We start from the raw sequence: 7,500 nt of genomic DNA, 5'->3' as shown, positions 1-7,500 counted from the left end.
GCAGCAAATACAATTTACTGTATATTGACAATATCCCCAACAGCTGTCCGATCTCTAATAACGTAAACACAAATCCCTCTAATTCTGATTGAATCTCTCATATGCTGCTGTTATTCTGTGCATATCTGAATATCTGACAACTTCTCATACACAGTTACTTATTTATTTCAAGGTACAGTGTGATACTAATTCACTGAATGTTGTGACAAATTTCCTATTTTCATAAGATAAATCATGAAAGCTAAACATCCTCAATCATCTGACAGTGCTGGAACATGGCAGAACATCAGTTAATGGTTCATTAACCTTTTTCCTGTTCAAAATTGAGCAAACATCCAAGTCTCCTTTAGGGCAAGACGCCTAACAGCTGAGAGAACCCCTGAACCTTTTCCTATTCCCTGGGAGCTGGGGAATCTCCCCATAAACTTCCGTAGTAACTCAAGGACAATCAATATAACAGTTCGCACACACAGCTTGTCTGGCCCCCCAAACCGATCCCTTGCCGTCCTCTCACGCCTGAAACGAGGCCATACTCAGCAGGAGCCAGAGAGGAGCGAAGGACCACCTCACCTCGAGCTGTGGAACCGAGTGAGCCTCGATCATCTGGTCCGAGGGCGAGCTGTCTCTCTCCGACCCGTTCAGGAGGGAGATGTCGTCCGATGTCGGGCTCTTCAGGCAGTTCCCCATCCTCACTCGAGTCCTGCAGGAGACTCTCGGCTACAAATCTCGCGCGGGGAGGTTTATGGGGAGTTGCGAGTCCGTAATGACCATGTCAGGACCTCACACACACACACAGCCTTGGCACTTCTCGTGACTCCCAGCTGAGTGCGGAGGTGCACACACACACACACACCTGCACACATAAACAACTCGTCACAAACTAGTACATGGAAATATATGGATGCACTGTGTCTCGTCTGGGGATTGTGTGATATGGAGTCTGTTACTGAGAGTATGCTCTTATTGCTAGGATGATCTTAAATAGAATGCCGTGCTTTATTTGTCTGTTATTTACAATTTCTGTCTTTGTTTTGGTGGTGGTGTCGTCTGCGTGAGCCATCAGAAGCGGGCGATTTAAAAGTCGACGTAGACGACAAAGTTGATTCTCGCGTCACTTTTGCTAAGTAAACGTTATATTTACGCATCATTATACTAAATGATTTATCTGGTTCCATTAAGTAAAAAATAAGATGTTATCGGGTATGAAAAGAATAGAATATGGTAAATAGGTATAAGCCTGGCCACGTAATAGGAATGTGACGCAAGAGAACCTCTGACGTGACAAGCGAATTTTGGCTTCGCGGAGATTCTTCTACCGTATGCATTTTCACAACTTCATTCAATTGTAAATTAGATTATAAATTATAAGTTCGCGCATATGTCTTTTAGAACTTTTCCGTCGTGAAATATGTAAATGTAACAATGACTCGGATTAATGCAAATGATATTTGGCACGATAATCTGTTCTAGACTTGCAGGCAAACCTTTCTTGTTGCTTTTATCTTTCCAATGATGGCATGCGAATTATATAGCACCTTTGCATCCAAGGTCAAATGAGTCATCGGAAGACCGCACCGTTCAATTACCTCCCTTCGTTGTTCCTAAAATTACATATTAATATCTGCCCAAAGGGTCCCTCCTCCCACTTTTATCTCACTTCTCATCCACGCACGGATCATCAAAGCTCGCGTTCTGTTCCTTGTCAGTTTACTTTCTCCAAGTCTGTCATGCGTGACTGTCCAGACCCCGGAATATCCATAACGCATTCATCGACGGTGAATGAAGTAACTGCTCTGCGGTTATTGAAATCAACCTTGAAAAAATCGAGATTTCTGACACTACTGACTTCTCGCAAAGATATGACTACAAGATCCGATTTCTGTGTCTATTCATTTAATGGAATAATTTTCTGGAATAGTCTGTGGCCGTAATACTTTACGAAATAATGTCACTGGATATCTGCTGTTAAGATATATATAGATTGTCGATACCCAGATAAGTTCACAAGGCTGGTATCGACAAGATGAATATTTCAACTTTCATTTTTTTTATAAGCAAATGGATGGTATAGAAGAGGTAAACAGGAGGAAACAAGTGTTATTGCTTGCATTCTACTTTCATTCCAACCTGATAAAGTAAACTAATATGAATTCTAATGAAGGGTTATGTACTTATACATAGCTGAGAAATCTTACTGTGTTAATTTAGGGCATTGCAGTGAAGGTACACACAAAACGTGCACATACATAGTGCATGGGCGAGTACCCGCTATTAGCTATTAATATAAACCGCCCACCGTGCTACCTAAAATATCTTAGGTAAACTGCATTTGAACAGACTTGACACGGGCACAAGTTGCGTGGTATGACGTGAATGTGACTTGCATAGAATTCCGTGAAGTCACCTGTCGGATCTTGACAGCTGATGATCTGAGTAATTGAGTCTCCCTGACTACAGTATACTGCAGGCAACATATATAAGTATATACAAGTATTTCCTTCGCATTTTCGCAATCATCTAAGACTATTGGATTATAAACCTGTAAAAAGTTATCTTATTTATGTTAGAGGTGAGTCGTAGCCTGAACTAACGGCATTTGTGAATCTAGATTAAATGACTCAGAAGCAGAGAAGCGAGGTGAAGATACGACTCAGGCACTCTACTTGTACACAAACCATGAGCAACATTGGCATTCCAAGTACCTGGAAAGCGAATTATAGATAAAAAAAATAATCAATTCAGATATAAATTCGTAGATAAACAAAATCTCAAGTCTTGTGAAAATGGCAACACTTTCGTTACACTTGTGAACAGACCGAGACGTCAAGGTCCTCTGTCAGTCAAGCGGAGCTACTCTCCACTCAACACCTAGGAACACTATACAAGTATTTGCGTTTTTAATGGTCCATGCATATCGTTTTGCAGGTGTAAAGGGAGTCATGAGAAATATTTGTAACTTTGTGGATGCGTTAAGTGAACGACCCGTATTAAAATACTCGACCAGTGTTTTCCTTTCTCTCTCTTTTGTTACGTCTTTCATTTTAATGGGAGAACAACTCGTTACTTCATGTCATAACTTTAGTGGGGATATTTATTTTAACAATTCTAACAATGACGATATATATCGCTAAAGTATCGGAGAAAATTTGATAATATAAAGCGCGACTGATAACTCAAACTGAACGAGATTACAAATTCTGAGCTACGACAATGTAAGTTTATTTTATTAGTAGTAGTATTCCATTTGCTTAAAATTTGTATGATCTTAGGTTGGTTTCATGTTTGAAGGATAAGTTTTAAACTTTACTTTAAATTCTTGTACTTTAAATACTTGATCACCAAAGACATACCAATTTTCTGAAATTTTATATGACTGATACTCCGGAAGAATTGTGCAACACTGCTGTCGGAACGATCGTATTTGGTTTCAAGAGTATGGGTATCATGTCTCAGGCTCCGAGTGTCACGTGCTCCCCCGCCGCTTCCCGCCTCCTCTCGCATCACGTGGCCGCGGAGCCCATGGGGTTCGGGGGTAAACAAAGGCAGGCAAGTACTCCGCTAATATATATATATATATATATATATATATATATATATATATATATATATATATATATATATATATATATACACACACATATGTATGTATATATTTATATATATATATATATATATATATATATATATATATATATATATATATATATGCACACATATATGTGTCATTGTGTGTGTGTGTGTATCTCTCTCTCTCTACTTTATATATATATATATATATATATATATATATATATATATATATATATATATGTATGTATGTATGTATATTTTTATATATGTGTGTGTGTGCACCTATATGTTCCGTGCGTGTAGGGGGGAGGATGAACAGAGACAAATATATATATATATATATATATATATATATATATATATATATATATATATAAACGGTAACAAATACCTTTTTATTTACATATCCATCAGTATACCCATATCCATAGATTTTTATGTCTCTCTTTCTCTTTGTATATATGATCTTCCCATATATATGAATGAAAACTAGGTAAGGAAGGTAGGGGAAGTAAACGCATATTTCTAAGCCTATGTATTAATTTAAAAGTAATCATTCGTACTTGCTTTCTGGGGTAATTTGGTTCACAGAACAGAAAAAAATCATAGAAACGCTTTCTCACTGTTATTTAAAAGTTAACGCTTTTGCCAAAAATCTGAGTTGGCAGAATATTATGCGCACTGAGTATTTAGCACAAAGGAACGTACAGTCACGCCGTGTAAATCATCTCCAGACTGTGTACATGAGTATACTAGTTTCTGCCATTGCTCGTCTATCTCATAGGTAAGGCATCAGCCAGCAAATGAATAATGTAAGATCGAATGATGAAAGTATGAGCGACGAGAGGAAAATCCAAGCAGCGACGAGGGAAGCACAACCACACCAAGGTCTTGCGTCCCTCTGCCCTTCCTGTCCCCTCTGACCCGCGCGCGCCATTCCCGGCACCTCGCGCGGGTTTTCCTCCCTCACCAGCTCTGTCAGCCCCAGGGGAAGCATTGCTTCTGCCATCTCCACTTCCCTTACGTGGGATACAAACGAGACCGTCGTATGCAATGCCTGCAACTGAGTGCTTATACACTCCTCTTCAAGATCGTTTCCCTCTCGTAAATGGAAGTGGACATGCAGGCCTGCAAAAGACGAATGGATACTTCTCAGGAACGTTTCATGACACCGTAAACATCTTTGTAAGGAGATCAAGTCCTTCATAAGGAGATTAAGCCATTCTGCTTAATCCCTTTCAAGAAAGTAAGGGGGAGAAAGACGCTATTAGCAGACAATTTGGCAGATCCGGACGAATAAGGTAATAAACACATCGCCAGACGACAATGCGGCACTGAAGAGGGCGCAAACTCACATCGGTCTTTGTTTTATCATCGACGTGCATACAGGGACCGTCGGTGGTATGATGATGTCCAACTATTATCATGAAAAGAGAAAGAAAAGACACAGATTCGTAACTGCTACAAGAGCACCAATACGAAATAAGGTGGAGGGTTCAGTCTAAATATGGTCGAGCTCAACGAAACACCACCTGATGTCATCTTTATTGTTGATGGAGATATGCAATCAAAGTTGTATGCCATTCAAAGAGGAAAACAATTTCTTTGCGATGATGAACCCATTATCAAACCAGAATATATCTACCGTGTGAGCAATAGGACTGGCACTAGGCAATGGAGAAGGAAGGAAGCCAGTGCATTCATCACCCAGCCTGGAAAGAAGATAAGACTAGGCCTTTTGGGCGATGCACAGAAGCTCACAGACGAATGATCTAACCTCCTGTCGAAGTATTAAGAGAAAGCTATTCGTGATTAGGAAACGATGAAGAAGGGTATGTGGGCCACTTGATACCGACTGATAGAAATCCTACTCAATTGTGTCCTGGTACCAACAAGGCCATCAAAGCGAAGGCACGGGACCAGCTGCCCGAAAGCCACAATTACGAGAAATTATATTAATCCAAAATCCAGTGAGACTACAACACATCAAGGAGCTGACTACATGCAAAGATACTTCATGGAGACAAATCAGAATCCTTTCTCTCAAAATATGATCCAAGTGCTCTAACAAAGAAAAAAAAATTGTCTTTTTAGAGTATCAGTTGTGGTCCGAGTTCTTTTCCGGAAGACAAGCCAACTCGATAACTCACGTCTGGGAGACACATCCAGACATGAAGTCAGTAGATCTGCAGGAGGCAGACAGAAAAAGGAGTAAGAAATCACAATAGCCTTGAGTTTCTAATTAAAGTGTGCAAACGTGGCGACAATGACAGCGTTATATCTTGCAAGAAGAGTAAACGAGGCCAGGTAGTAGCCATACTGTATAAGCTCTAGGATACCTTACATATACAATATAACCCTCCAAGAAGTGAATGAAACAGACCGGCGACTGGAAGGAAAGGCATGCGGTTAAGTGGGGTTTGCAGATCAATATGTCAGAACTTCTCTTGATTTTTCTCCTTAACAACCTGGGCGACCCCAGTGAGAAGTTTGGAATCAGAAGAGATTTTTTTTACTAGGATTTTTTTTTCTTCTTTTTTTACTTTCTTACTTCCTTTGTGATTGAAAGTAAGAAAGAAGTGTATTCAACTTCAAAATTTTAATTTATCAACTCGAGAATCACAGACAGAAGGTATACGATGCACTTCAAGAATGAATGATTGTCCATTTCAGAAACCACGTTTGAAAATCATCGTTGGTTTCCATATTTGTTTTTCAATCTTACGAAAGAGAATGGGATAATAGCTAATCATCATTATTTTCTCCTAATATAATAAGGGCAAATTAAAAGTCACTTACATCTTAGCACTCGCTAAATATGGCCAAATGAAACTTGCTTTGTACATTGCTTCACCGAACTAAGAAAACCTTTTTTTTAAATCAAACCATATCACAGTCCACAGTGTCGCTTCTAACGATCCTCGACTAAACGGCAATAGAATCGTTCACCCATTTAAGCTCAAGCATTCACTGAGACTTGAAAATGACCGTCGGCTCTACCTAACTTCATACTGCGTTTTACAACTCGCACTAACTCTTGATAGTCACGCTAGATCTCTCTTGCTTCCGTAAAGGTCAGAGTGTGTGCACCAAGAAATTATCTCCCTGTAACGTGCCTCTCTCTCGCCCCTGCCCTTCGTTTATGGTTTACATTCAAGCTTTTGTGGGTGTTTGTGAATAGCGCATTCGGTTGTGACGTCACGTTCCCGCATGAAGCTTTGTTGAAATTTACGCTCGGATGCAGTGATGATTGGCTTATGGATCGCGCCATGTCAGGGAATAATATATATTTATCATTCGTAAGAGAGTTTTTGATATTTCCTTTAATTCATTTTACTTTAGCTATAGTTTCAAGAGTATGGCATTCACCATGTCCCTGTTAGCATCAACCAATATTCTTTTTCAAGAACTTTTTATGAATTTAGGATTGACAAAGGAATGCTTGACCTCTCATCTGATGCCGCACCAATGCATCTCGGATGATGATAAAGGTAATGATAATGAAATAACACTCGTATAAATGGCACACGTCTCCATTTTTTCTTTATCGAGAATCTATATAGATTATAAGGGTACAGGTATTTTGAGATGGCCACCTTCCCTTGGTCCCCTAAGCATGTTTACATTGGTAGTCAAGGGCTCTCTCTCTCTCTCTCTCTCTCTCTCTCTCTCTCTCTCTCTCTCTCTCTCTCTCTCTCTCTCTCTCTCTCTCTCTCTCTCTCTCACTCTCTCTCTCAATCTGTGTGTGTGTGTGTGTGTATGTGTGTGTGTGTATGTATGTGTGTGTGTGTGTGTGCGTCTGTGTTACACACACATACATACATACTTGCATATAATACACGCACACACACATGTCTGTGTATTGGAATTTATATATATGCATGTGCTTATAATATCATATCAGTATATACAGCACGCGTGTGTGGGCGT

General features: G+C 39.7%; 1 protein-coding gene across 1 annotated transcript in view; it reads right to left on the bottom strand.

Annotated features, from left to right (window-relative positions):
- The window catches only part of LOC113815365 (uncharacterized), a 29,092-nt gene extending 28,262 nt beyond the window's left edge, over positions 1–830 (bottom strand). The window contains exon 1 of the mRNA XM_027367456.2: positions 571–830. The gene's annotated coding sequence lies outside the window, so the exon portion shown is untranslated. The remainder of the gene's footprint in view (positions 1–570) is intronic.
- Between the last annotated feature and the right edge of the window lie 6,670 nt (positions 831–7,500).

This window comes from Penaeus vannamei, chromosome 16, assembly GCF_042767895.1.
Source record: "Penaeus vannamei isolate JL-2024 chromosome 16, ASM4276789v1, whole genome shotgun sequence".
In the NCBI taxonomy this organism is placed as follows: Eukaryota; Metazoa; Arthropoda; class Malacostraca; order Decapoda; family Penaeidae; genus Penaeus; species Penaeus vannamei.
Note: the sequence above shows the minus strand (reverse complement) of the source record. Positions and strands in the feature narration are given on the sequence as shown.